The sequence below is a fragment of the Salmo salar genome, chromosome 20, assembly GCF_965601325.2.
Source record: "Salmo salar chromosome 20, fSalSal1, whole genome shotgun sequence".
Classification (NCBI taxonomy): domain Eukaryota; kingdom Metazoa; phylum Chordata; class Actinopteri; order Salmoniformes; family Salmonidae; genus Salmo; species Salmo salar.
The window spans coordinates 23,442,356-23,455,644 of record NC_138310.1 but is presented as its reverse complement, the minus strand read 5'-3'; the positions used below and the strand labels follow the sequence as shown (position 1 = coordinate 23,455,644).

General features: G+C 46.9%; 1 pseudogene across 1 annotated transcript in view; it reads right to left on the bottom strand.

Moving 5' to 3' along the window:
* Positions 1-13,289, bottom strand: part of LOC106580214 (calcineurin-binding protein cabin-1-like) — a 139,021-nt pseudogene that overhangs the window by 110,212 nt on the left and 15,520 nt on the right. The window contains exons 19-21 of the transcript XR_014381971.1: positions 10,301-10,388; positions 9,583-9,796; positions 7,342-7,455 (exon numbers count right to left, since the gene is read on the bottom strand). The product of XR_014381971.1 is annotated as a calcineurin-binding protein cabin-1-like (transcript). The remainder of the gene's footprint in view (positions 1-7,341; positions 7,456-9,582; positions 9,797-10,300; positions 10,389-13,289) is intronic.

The following is a 13,289-nucleotide window of genomic DNA, read 5'->3' as shown; positions in this document are numbered from 1 at the left end:
GGTAGTAGCCGGAGCAGTTTAATCCAAAAACCAACGGCATAAAAATACAACAGTAGATGGGTACAAAAACCCGACGCGCACCAGTAAAAAAGTGCACAAGCACTTACAAACAATCCCAAACAAAGACATGGGGGGAACAGAGGGTTAAATACATAACAAATAATGAGGGAAATGGAAACCAGGTGTGTAGGAAAACAAGACAAATGGAAAATGAAAAGTGGATCGACAATGGCTAGAAGACCGGTGACGCCGACCGCCGAACGAACAAGGAGAGGAAACGACTTCGGTGGAAGTCGTGACAGTACCCCCCTTGACACGCGGCTCCAGCAGCGTGCGGACACTGGCCTCGGGAACGACCTGGAGGGCGAGGTGCAGGGCGATCCGAACGGAGACGGTGGATCTCCCGCAGCATTGAAAGGTCCAACACGTCCTCCACCGGATCCCAGCATCTCTCCTCCGGAACATACCCCTCCCACTCCACGAGGTACTGAAGGCCCCTCGCCCGACATCTCGAATCCAGTATGGATCGAACGGAGTACGCCGGGGCCCCCTCGATGTCCAGAGGGGGCGGAAGAATCTCCCACACCTCAGACTCCTGGAGCGGGCCAGCCAACACCGGCCTGAGGAGAGACACATGGAACGAGGGGTTAATACGGTAATCGGGGGAAAGCTGTAACCCACCACGTTCAGTCTCCTCAGGACTTTAAATGGCCCCACAAACCACGGACCCAGCTTCCGGAGGGGCAGGTTTCGGGTCGAGAGCCAGACCCGGTCGGGGCCTCACTGCGGTGACGGTCTGCGCTGGCTTTCTGGCGCAGCAAGTCGCACTGAAGGTGAACATGAGCCGTGTCCCATGTCTCCTCCACGCGCCAAACCAGTCATCCACCGCAGGAGCCTCGGTCTGACTCTGATGCCAAGGAGACAGAACCGGCTGATACCCCAGTATGCACTGGAAGGGGGAGAGGTTAGTGGAGGAGTGACGGAGAGAGTTCTGGGCCATCTCTGCCCAGGACACGAATGCCGCCCACTCCCCCGGCCGGTCCTGACAATAAGACCTCAGAAATCTACCCACATCCTGGTTAACTCTCCACCTGCCCGTTACTCTCGGGGTGAAAACCTGAGGTAAGGCTGATCGAGACCCCCAGACCCTCGAATGAACTGGGGACCCCGATCAGACACTACATCCTCAGGCACCCCATAGTGCCAGAAGACGTGTGTAAACAAAGCCATAGGGAGACCGGGCAGAGGGAGGAGACGGCAGGATTTAGAAAAATGGTCCACAACGACCAGGATCGTGGTGTTACCCTGTGAGGGAGGAAGATCAGTAAGGGGTAAGGGGTGTAGCTTACCTCTGGGCAGATGCCTACGAGCCTTACACTGGGCGCACACCGAGCAGGAGGAAACAAACCCTCACTTCCTTAGCCAAAGTGGGCCACCAGTACTTCCTACTCAGACAGCACACCGGCCGACCGATGCCTGGATGACCAGAGGAGGGTGACGTATGGGCCCAATAGATCCGCCGGTCATGGACAGCAGACAGAACGTACAGATGCCCAGAGGGACAGTGGATGGAAGTGGGCTCTGCACGTAGCGCCAGCTCAATGTCCACATCCAGCTCCCAAACTACCGGTGCCACCAGGCAGGAGGCCGGGAGTATGGGGGTGGGATCCATGGGCCGCTCCTCTGTGTCATACAGCCGGGACAGTGCGTCTGCCATGGCATTCTGGGAACCTGGTCTGTAAGAGAGAGTGAAAAACATGGCCCACCTTGCCTGGCGAGGGTTCAGTCTCCTCACCGCCCGGATGTACTCCAGATTGTGGTGGTCAGTCCAGATGAGAAAAGGGTTTTTATTCCCCTCAAGCCAAAGTCTCCACACCTTCAGAGCCTTGACGACAGCCAACAGCTCTAGGTCCCCCACGTCATAGTTTCACTCCGCCTGGCTGAGCTTCCTCGAGAAGAAGGCACAGGGGCGGAGCTTTGGTGGCGTACCCGAGAGCTGAGAGAACACGGCTCCTATCCCAGCCTCGGTCGCGTCCACCTCCACTATGAACGCCAAAGAGGGATCCGGATGGGCCAGCACGGGAGCCGAGGTAAACAGAGCCCTCAGGTGACCAAAAGCCCTGTCCGCCTCAGCCGACCACTGCAAACGCACCGGTCCCTCCTTCAGCAGTGAGGTAATGGGAGCCGCCACCTGACAAAACCCCCGGATAAACCTCCGGTAGTAATTGGAAAACCCTAGAAACCGCTGCACCTCCTTTACCGTGGTGGGAGTCGGCCAATTACGCACGGCTGAAATGCGGTCACTCTCGATCTCCACCCCTGATGTGGAAATGCGGTACCCTAGGAAGGAGACGGACTGTTGGAAGAACAGGCATTTCTCAGCCTTGACGTACAGGTCATGCTCCAACAGACGACCAAGCACCCTGCGCACCAGGGACACATGCTCGGCGCGTGTAGCAGAGTATATCAGAATGTCATCAATATACACCACTACACCCCTGCCCGTGCAGGTCCCTGAAAAATCGGTATATTCAGGGGGGGATGCGCACAGTGGAAACGTGGTCTGGACTCTCCACCGTAGTAGCACCAACGGAAACCCCTAAACATCTACTCGAGCACTCTCACAACCACCCTGTGAGAGCCCTCTGTTGCCACGAGACAGTAGGGTCGTGACAGGCTAACAAGGGTAGGCCTAGTACCACGGGAAACGCAGGAGAGTCAATAAGAAAGAGACTGATTCTCTCCTTGTGATCTCCCTGCGTCACCATGCCCAGGGGAGCGGTGGCCTCCCCAATCAACCCTGACCCCAATGGTCGACTCTAAGACATGAACGGGGAATGGCACAGCCACAACGGGGATCCCTAACCTATGGGCGAACGATTTGTCTATAACATTCCCAGCCGCGCCTGAATCAACAAGGGCCTTATGCTGGGAATGCGGGGAAAATTCAGGAAAAGTGACATACAAAAACATGTGTGCAACAGAGGGCTCTAGGTGAGAATGGTGCCGGCTCACCTGTGGTGACACCAGAGTGCCCTGCCTACTGCCTCGATCCCCAGAGGAACCAACCCGACACCGACCAGCAGTGTGACCTCTGCGGCCACAGATGGTGCACGAGACGGAACCTCCTCCGGTCTCCCTGCGCACATCACCTCCAGCTCCATGGGCATCGGAGCGGTGGTGCTGGTGGATGGAACTGACAGACCCCGCCCTGGACGTCCGCGGGTAGCCAGCAGGTTAAGCAACTGAATAGACAGGTCCACCAGCTGGTCGAAGGTGAGGGTGGTGTCCCTGCAGGCCAACTCCCGACGGACGTCCTCGCGCAAACTACAGCGATAGTGGTCAATCAGGGCCCTGTCGCTCCATCCCGCGCCGGCGGCCAGGGTCCGAAAGTCCATGGCAAAACTCCTGGACGCTCCTCGTTCTCTGCCTCAGGTGGTAGAGACGGTCACCCGCCGCTGTACCCTCGGGCGGTCGAAACTTCCCGGAAACGGCGGGTGAAATCCTCGAAATGGTCCAGCGCCGCGTCTCCTTTTCCCCACACGGCGTTGGCCCACTCCAGGGCTTTCCCTGAGAGGCACGAGACGAGGGCGGTCACCCTCACGGCCCGAAGGAGCAGGGTGGACGGTTGCCAGGTTGAGCTCTAGCTGCAATAGGAAACCCTGGCAGCGTGCAGCCGTCCCGTCGTACTCCCGGGGAAGAGCGAGACGAATCCCACTTGGACCGGGTGAAGGGGAGGCGAGTAGTGGAGGCCCTGGTTGCGCTGGGGGAGGTGCTGGAGAAACTCCCTCTCTCCCATTGGTCCATGGTTTGGACAACGCGGTCCATGGCGGCGCAGAGATGGTGGATCATGGCCGCTTGCTCCTGGATGCGCTCCTCGACACCTATACCAGGGGCACCTGCTCCTGCTGACTCCATATGGTGGTGTGGGATTCTGTAAAGGGGTGCGTAACTGGTGGCAGGGAAGGCAGATGCAGGAGAGCAGAACTAGGTAGTAGCAGGAGCAATTTAATCCAAAAACCAACGGCATAAAAATATGGGTACAAAAACCCGACGCGCACCAGTAAACAAGTGCACAAGCACTTACAAACAATCCCACACAAAGACATGGGGGCAACAGAGGGTTAAATACACAACAAATAATGAGGCAAATGGAAACCAGGTGTGTAGGAAAACAAGACAAATGGAAAATGAAAAGTGGATCGACAATGGCTAGAAGACTGGTGACGCCGACCGCCAAACGAACAAGGAGAAGAAATGACTTCGGTGGAAGTGATGACAAGGCTAAAGGCTTTCATGCAACCACCTGTTTGGATAATGTGATATTTTATTGTTTGCCAATCTGCTACTGCACATGTGTATTTTGTAGAATTGCATTATTGGGTGGGAAATGGTGTAATCCTGGTCTTGTCATTTAAAAATTCTGGGAATGTGAAGTGTGGTCCCGGGACAGTCCCGGGATCCCGGTTACCTGTGTTAATCCCTAGTCATGACAGATTGGATGTGAAACTGAAGAGGCAGATTTGCTTAACACACCTCTGTCCCACATGATTTGTAATGACCAGTTTCTAAAGGCATTGTGGTCTATGAACTGAACATTGCTCCAACTCTTAAAGCTGATGATCCAGCGAACTTTACAAATTACACACCAATCGCAATTTTTGGTGAAGCTTGCATACAAAAACAATTATTATTAAATATCTGAACAAGGAAAGTATGTAATAAAAACATCAGTATGAATTCAGAAAATCTCATTATATTTACATGGCTGTTATTTAATAGACGAAATACTGTACATATGGCAAATTAATCTCTCAAAAGAATTGATACTGTTGAGCATCATGAATTAACAATCTCTGTGTTAATCTATCTCAAGGCTAGAAAGCAATATGTGACTCAACGGAATAGACTCCCCCTCTGGAGATTAAGTGTGGCATGCTGCAGGGATCAATTCTTGGACACCTATTATTTGTGATATATATATATATATATATATATCCTCAGAGATCTCAATTACCTTATTAATGTTGAACTGTTGATTTTAAACCACTTTGAGATATTACACAAATTGTCACTGAATCTCAAAACTATTTTGTAATGTTTGGGCCAAAGAACAGAAAACACAATACAGACCATTTAGGGGTCCTTATTGACAATATACTTGTTGATCAAGCCTGTACAACCCGCTTTCTTGGTGTTTTGACTGATGATTAATTGTCATGACAACCCCACAGACAATAAACTCTAAGATGGCCAAAAATGTGGATACTGGGCAAAATTAGATATCTCAAAACAGAAGCACTGCTCTCAGTCTATTGCACAATGATCTTCTCATTCATCGGTTACTTTAGCATTACATGGGCCAGAATGCACCATACCAAACTACTATCAATCTGTCTCCTGTCGAAACACTAAGAATAATATCATATGCCGGTTTTAGAGACCATTAACCATAACTTTAACAATTAGGACTGCTGAAGATTTACCAAATTAATTCTTCAAGTTGCGCAATTTGTTTACGGCTCTTTAAAAATCACTTATTACCCGCTTTCTTCAAAAACGATTTCACCACCACATATTAATTCCATAACTACAGTCGTGGCCAAAAGTTTTGAGAATGACACAAATATTAACTTTGCTGCTTCAGTGTCTTTAGATATTTTTTTCAGATATTACTATAGAATACTGAAGTATAATTACAAGCATTTAATGTGTCAAAGGCTTTTATTGACAATTGCATGAAGTTGATGCAAAGAGTCAATATTTGCAGTGTTAACCCTTCTTTTTCCAAGACCTCTGCAATCCACCCTGGCATGCTGTCAATTAACTTCTGGGCCACATCCTGACTGATGGCAGCCCATTCTTGCATAATCAATGCTTGGAGTTTGGTGGTTTTTGTTTGTCCACCCGCCTCTTGAGGATTGACCACAAGTTCTCAATGGGTTTAAGGTCTGGGGAGTTTCCTGGCCATGGACCCAAAATATCAATGTTTTGTTCCCCGAGCCACTTAGTTATCACTTTGCCTTACGGCAAAGGTGCTCCATCATGCTGGAAAAGGCATTGTCCGTCACCAAACTGTTCCTGGATGGTTGGGAGAAGTTGCTCTCGGAGGATGTGTTGGTACCATTCTTTATTCATGGCTGTGTTCTTAGGCAAAATTGTGAGTGAGCCCACTCCCTTGGCTGAGAAGCAACCCCACACATGAATGGTCTCAGGATGCTTTACTGTTGGCATGACACAGGACTGATGGTAGCGCTCACCTTGTCTTCTCCAGACAAGCTTTTTTCCGGATGCCCCAAACAATCGGAAAGGGGATTCATCAGAGAAAATTACTTTACCCCAGTCCTCAGCAGTCCAATCCCTGTACCTTTTTCAGAATATCAGTCTGTCCCTGATGTTTTTCCTGGAGAGAAGTGTCTTCTTTGCTGCCCTTCTTGACACCAGGCCACCCTGCAAAAGTCTTCGCCCCTGTGTGTGCAGATGCACTCACACCTGCCTGCTGCCATACCTGAGCAAGCTCTGTACTGGTGGTGCACCGATACCGCAGCTGAATCAACTTTAGGAGACGGTCCTGGCGCTTGCTGGACTTTCTTGGGCGCCCTGAAGCCTTCTTCACAACAATTGAACCACTCTCCTTGAAGTTCTTGATGAGCCGATAAATGGTTGATTTAGGTGCAATCTTACTGGCAGCAATATCCTTGCCTGTGAAGCCCTTTTTGTGCAAAGCAATGATGACGCCATGCGTTTCCTTGCAGGTAACCATGGCTGACAGAGGAAGAACAATGATTCCAAGCACCACTCTCCTTTTGAAGCTTCCAGTCTGTTATTTGAACTCAATCAGCATGACAGAGTGATCTCCAGCCTTGTCCTCGTCAACACTCACACCTGTGTTAACGAGATAATCACTGACATGTCAGCTGGTCCTTTTGTGGCAGGGCTGAAATGCAGTGGAAATGTTTTTGGGGGATTCAGTTAATTTGCATGGCAAAGAGGGACTTTGCAATGAATTGCAATTCATCTGATCACTCTTCATAACATTCTGGAGTATATGCAAATTGCCATCATACAAACTGAGGTAGCAGATTTTGTGAAAATGAATAGTTGTGTCATTCAACTTTTGGCCATGACTGTTCTCAACAAGAAACAGACCAACCACATTCAAGAACAACCCAATCTCAATTCTGAAACTCACTCCCGCCTGATTTTGCCAAGCTATCGGTCATTGTTTAAAAACAATATTAACAACAGACTAACAACCAGGACTAGTGCATAGTAATGTTAGCCAGGTGAGCCAGCCAGGGTAGCAGAACCTTGATGGCGGAGCTGGCTTGGTGAACTTACATTGAACAGATTTGTCTTGTTCCCCTCATAGAAAAGTCCTCGTGCTGGCATATGCTTCAGCTGTTGCCATGCGACACTGCTTCCTAGCAACACATCATGTGGCCACCGCAGATTCTGTGAAAACAAAGAAATTATCAGAAAACGTGGGGGATGCCCCTCAAGAGGAAGACCACATAAACCACAAACACGAGACAAAGAAAAAGGTGAACATGTTACATCCCACAAGCTTCATTGAATCAATCATTTTCAGATGCATCATCCACTACAGTACCTAACATCACTGTATTGTTACCTTGTTCTCTGTCATAGCAGCTCCAATGGCCATTAACTGTAGTTTAACAGTACAAAGTGACTGTAGCTGAAGTCAATTTGTTGACATGCAAGGGGTACCCCTTTTAAATCAGCACTGATGTTTTTATTAGATAGTGGAGAGGTTGGGTTAGGCAGAGGGATGGCCATTCAGATAGAACATATCGCTGACAAGACATTTACACCACTGCCTTTTTTGAAAAGCTGGCCAACTCTAGCCACTGAATGTAGAGCTGTAAAAACCCAGTGCCAAATGATCGGAGATTACAGGCCCTCCTGCCAATCCCTGACTTCCTTAATGAGTCTCACACTGACGGTCCCAGCCAATGCAGGTTCAGCCTAACTGTTTCTGGGAGCAAAAGACGTGCAGAGGCTTTAGTAGAAGGGTGCAGTTCACCCTCGTACAACTATGATTCTCCCACATGGCCACGTCATATTGTGTTATTTTCAGTGTTTCAATAATGTATCATAGCAATAAAGTTAGTCCAGGCATTTGGCATCTCTCCTGGACCTGCTGGATCAGCCATCAGGAAAGATCAGCAGACATCTGTTTCAGCAGGGAAGGCCTTGTACATGAAGTTCCATACCAAAGTCAAGTTTTGTGGACAGATGTAAATGATCATATTTAATGACAAATTCATGAAAGCCATCCATTTTTTAAAGGTTCTGCACAAAGAAATCAGAGGTAGGCTATTTAATTTCTCAACTATCCATCCACCACACATTCCTGATACAATAGGGCAATTCAACGTAACAGGATGATGCTGAGACTGGTTTACATTTTAAAGTGAAAACTCTGAAACAAAAACCAATGATTGCAAAGTTAAAAAAATAAATCTGACTCTGCATCACTTTGTTACCGTGGAATTTTCCCAATAATAACCCATAGCCTGAATTTAGTATTCGCCGAGAAACGTACGATAACATTAGCTTGTAATTCAAACCCCAGAAGAAGTAGGATTTGTAGTGAAAAACAAACAGGGTTGTCACTTATTAACCAAGAGGGCTATAGACCTGAACAGCCACAATGCTGCCACTGGCCTGTAACGCTGAGCAGTAGGTAGTTACTTGACAATTTAGCAGAACAGCTCAACTCCTTGTTTTTCATTCAACTCCAAAAGGAAATGGAATACAGAACCAATTATTTCACTTACCTTCAGGACCTACTCACTTCTTAAAACAGGAACAAGCTCTGTGATTGAGATTTTTAATCCATTTCTGTCAAGTCTAAAACACTGGGGCAGTAAACTACAGCCAGTCAGGGGCCCAGGTCAGTCTACCTGACTGAAATAATCCTCTAACCTAAATATGAAAAGCATGCTCTGAGAACAGCTACATAACAGTCTCATAAAGAGAACAGCAACAGTTCACTACGCTGTTATCAATGACCAAAACTCTGCCCTGGAAATTGGTTAACCCAACCTCATTGAATTGGGATCAGCAGTCCCATAGGAGGTTCTGACTGGCAAAGTGCTGACTGTAGGGCGTCACGACACTAAACAGTCTCGTTGTGCCAAACCTGGCTGAGAGAGCACTGTGCTGCTGCCACCCACGCACACCTCTGCACACAGAGCATTGTGTCCAATGCACACTCTGCTGTTTCAGCACCTACTGTACTATACGGTCACATTAAACCCACAGTCCCTCAGGCAAACTAGCACTATTGATAAGAGGAAGTCAGAGTCCAAGCCAAACAAACTACAGACATACAATTCTTAGAAAAACACCATCTATTTGAATACCAATATACCATACCTGAGGAAATGGTGTAAACTAGATTCATGGTTTCAGATCTGAGGGTTTTAAATGTCAAAGTAAATTGCAGGAAATGCCACTGATGATAGGAGTAGGGGTGAATATTCCTGTCAAAACATTCTGTGAATGAATGTTAGCGAACCATGCATGATATGGAGGGAGGGTGGACAAACTAACCTGTTGGGTCTTGCTGTTGATGTAGAAGGCCAGACGGTAGAGGCTCTTGTCATGCTGAGGGAAGCAGCTCAGGCAGAGGAAGACACACATGTCCACCAGCATGCTGCAATGCTCAGTAGGGAGGGCCTTGGGCACCTCGACCATCTCTGGAGGGGGATCTGGCCACCTAGGGTAGCGGCTCCTCCAATCGCTTGTAGGAGTCTGGGGGGGTGGCCTGATAAATGTGGGTTTTGGGGGGGGGGGGGGGGGGGGGGGGGGTGGCCTGGTGAGTGGACGAGGCCTTTGGTCAGGTGGGAGCAGGGATCTATGGTTGGCTTTAGCGCATCAGGTACTGTCACTGACATGGTGTTTACTACCTCTTGGTCCTCCAGCAAGATTACGGTCCCGTCCTCGTTGCTTTTCCCCCCCCACACGTGAACCTTGAGGAATTCAGGGTTTAAAGAGGAGATTTTCAAACATTAACATGATCCATTCTCAATATGTCCTACCCTCTCTAAAACATAACATTCATTGACTTCCACAATATCACTAAAGAACATCCCATTTAGAAAATAATAACGCTGGTGGTCGGGTAGAATGCATTTCCATTACTGCATTTCATGATAAAACAAACAAAATCCACCTATGTCTTCAACTATAGGCTGGCCCTCCTTGATGGGGGTGATGTTCTCAGATGAAGAGGCACTGCCCTTCCCAGACTGAAGCTTAACATGGCTACTGTCCTGGGAGCTGGCGGGGGTCTGTGAAGGCATCCTGGTTGGGGTTGGAGTCCGACAGTGTCACCACCACGCTGTCCTGACTGCGCTCTGCCAGGAGTCACACAAACACAGGTCATGTGGCCAACTCTGAGCCTGGCCTGGGTGCCAGTCACACCCATGGACCATCCTCTGGGTTCTCAAGGGATCAATCACAAAGCTGTTAATGTTTCCATTCAGGAATAAAATAGGTATGTGGATCCCAAGAATGAAAGGGGGTAAATGTGTATAGTAGTGTAAATTCTCTATACACATCAGGATCATCAGCAGGAGAGCCATTATAGTAATCGTACAAACATAAAAAGCACTAGACCTTAGTCAGCACCCAAGCCAATGAAAAACTAGGTGCCTGCCTTCTTCCTAAGCACATTGTGCAACCTCAGCAAGAAGCTGCAGTCCTCTGCAGACAATAATCAAATTAGCAGGAGGGAAACAGTTATATGAAAGGAGCTCTGGGGACTTGTTAAAGGCCTCCTGTAATTAGCCCAAAAATTTAGCTGATAGAGGTGTTGCAAGAAGGATTGCCCCTTAAAAACGAAAAGTGTGGGGTAGTGACGAAGTTGTGAACATTGTGGAACTCATTTCGGGACACCTTTACATTGAATAATTGTTTCCCCTAAAATTGTGCATATCACTAATGTCCTGAAGATGGATATAAGAGCAGTTTGTGGGAGGGACTTAAGTTCAGTACAATTCAGGGATGCCAGCCACATTGGACACCTGGGAAGACAGTAATCATGTCAAGTTCTGGGGTGACTTAAAAGATATCGGGAGTTTGTTTTAAAACCACAAAAAAAAAAAACTGACATTCCTGATTTGACAATACTACTCCTCATAATTGCTGACAGATTGCTTACTGTTACCATGACGTGTTTCAAACAGGCATTAAGCAAGAAGGGCTTGGCACCCACTGGCAAACCTGCCTGCACATGGTGGTTCATTTCTGCCATCTAGCTGAAAGGATGTGTTCCAATGAGGTGCCAACCACATTCTGACTGATTTGGTGTTATATCATCATATCAACTCAACACAATTTCAATGGAAAACACAGTAACCATGGCATAACTTTCAAATACAATTAAATAAGTTAAGATCTTTGTTGCAAACGTAAGCCAACACTAAAACACAAGTCAAATAGTAGCCCACGGTCCAAGTCACACCATTCAGTGGATTGTTTGAGAGAAGACTGAATTTGTCCAGTGACAGCATTATTCCTTGGGATCTACATGCATATAAAGGACAAAGCAGGTGGCAGAAACAAGCAGGCAGGAAAGAATCTGGAAAGGGTGACAGAAAAACTGGCAACATGGGCAATATGGCTGCAGTATTCAGACATTCAAGCAAGACAGGGCATAGGGAAAAAACAAAAGGCCAAAGGCTGTTTTTACGGTATAGTGAAAAGATATTTTGCAAAGCCATTTGTAATGAATGGTTACATTCAAGATTTACAACAGCATTTATTCAATGACATCGTTTTACTTGAGGCAAATATTTGTGTTTACCCTTGACGTCTTTGCAACAATGTAAACAATGCACAATGCTGCTGTGAATATAATTTCAGTTATGGGACATACTGGAGAAAAGGTAACCGGAGCCAATTGGACATTACTGTATCTAGCCCTATGTTTCTATAAGGGAAAAGCTACTAAGAATACTACTTCATACACTGCATTTCAGCTTTTTTCAGGAACATAGTAGGAAATGAGGACAGATTTGCCTAATAAGTATGAACTGACACACACTTTTTTTGTACAGTGTTGTTACATGATTGCTTCCCCTCTGTAAAATATGCTCTTAAAAATGGTTCATAAATGTAAATGTAGGTTTAGTGCACTCAGATGTGGCACATTTTTAAAAGATGCAGAATACACACTGTGGTGAAGGAGACAATCAGCTCACCACCAACAATTGGGAGTTAAGAGTAAACTGCTTGTGTCCCTCATCACACTACTGTCATGCAATGTTAAGTGCTAAAATGTAGAGCAAAGTTGCATCAGTGCATTAACTGATATCATATTGTGTTGGTAATTCATTTTGAAAAGCTACCTCTTTTGTACTGAAGGATTTTTAACCCTGCTCTTATATTGTCTGTCAATATCGTCTATATTTGGACAGTATAGGTCTAGTAAAGTAGAAGTATTTAAATGACTCTTTACAAGGTGAGTGATTCACCACACTGTAGTATTTTAAAACAGGACATTAATGTGTACTCTAAATGCAGCCCCTTCTCCACCCCTCCCTACTGTTCCAACTGACAGGTAACAGTCAAGCAGCACTGCAAAACAAGCACTAGACTTTGGTTTAGTAATGAAACTGCACACAGTGAGAGGCATATTACAGAAACCAGTTCTTTGTCCCTTGTTCAGTTAAAAGTGACAGTATAGCTACCAAACGTTCCTTGACACTATTTATATCAAGACAAGCTTAGGACAAGTAAACTGCCTCCCTCTATACGTGTCCTGTCAGTGTGACAAAATCTTCAATTCAGCTCAGTTGTTTCAAGTGAACCTGTAGTGAGATGTCATTGCCAGGACAATGCAGCAACTGTTCCCTGGGATCAGGTAAAACCTCTCAATGGATCCTGGCTGTGTCTGCCTGTGGCTCTGTGTCGGTCATATGAGTCTAGAGTCAACACACCAAAAACCTGCTGTGACCTCTTTTCCTGGCCATTACCCCCTTTAAAAGACACGACACCTTACAGAGAACATAGCGATAGTCTAAAGCGATAGCCAGCAAGCTTGCATTCTCTTCTAAAATAATTGCCCTGCTATGATTTGATTAGTAAGAATAGTCATCAGAAAAACCTGATGAAATCAAAAGCTAAAAAAAAAAAGGTCCAGTGCATCCGGTTTTATCTCAATATCAAATCATTTCTGGGTAACAATTAAGTATCTTACTGAGAAGCAAAAATAGCTTTGTTGCAAAGAGCATTTTCTCAAGCAAGAATGCTGC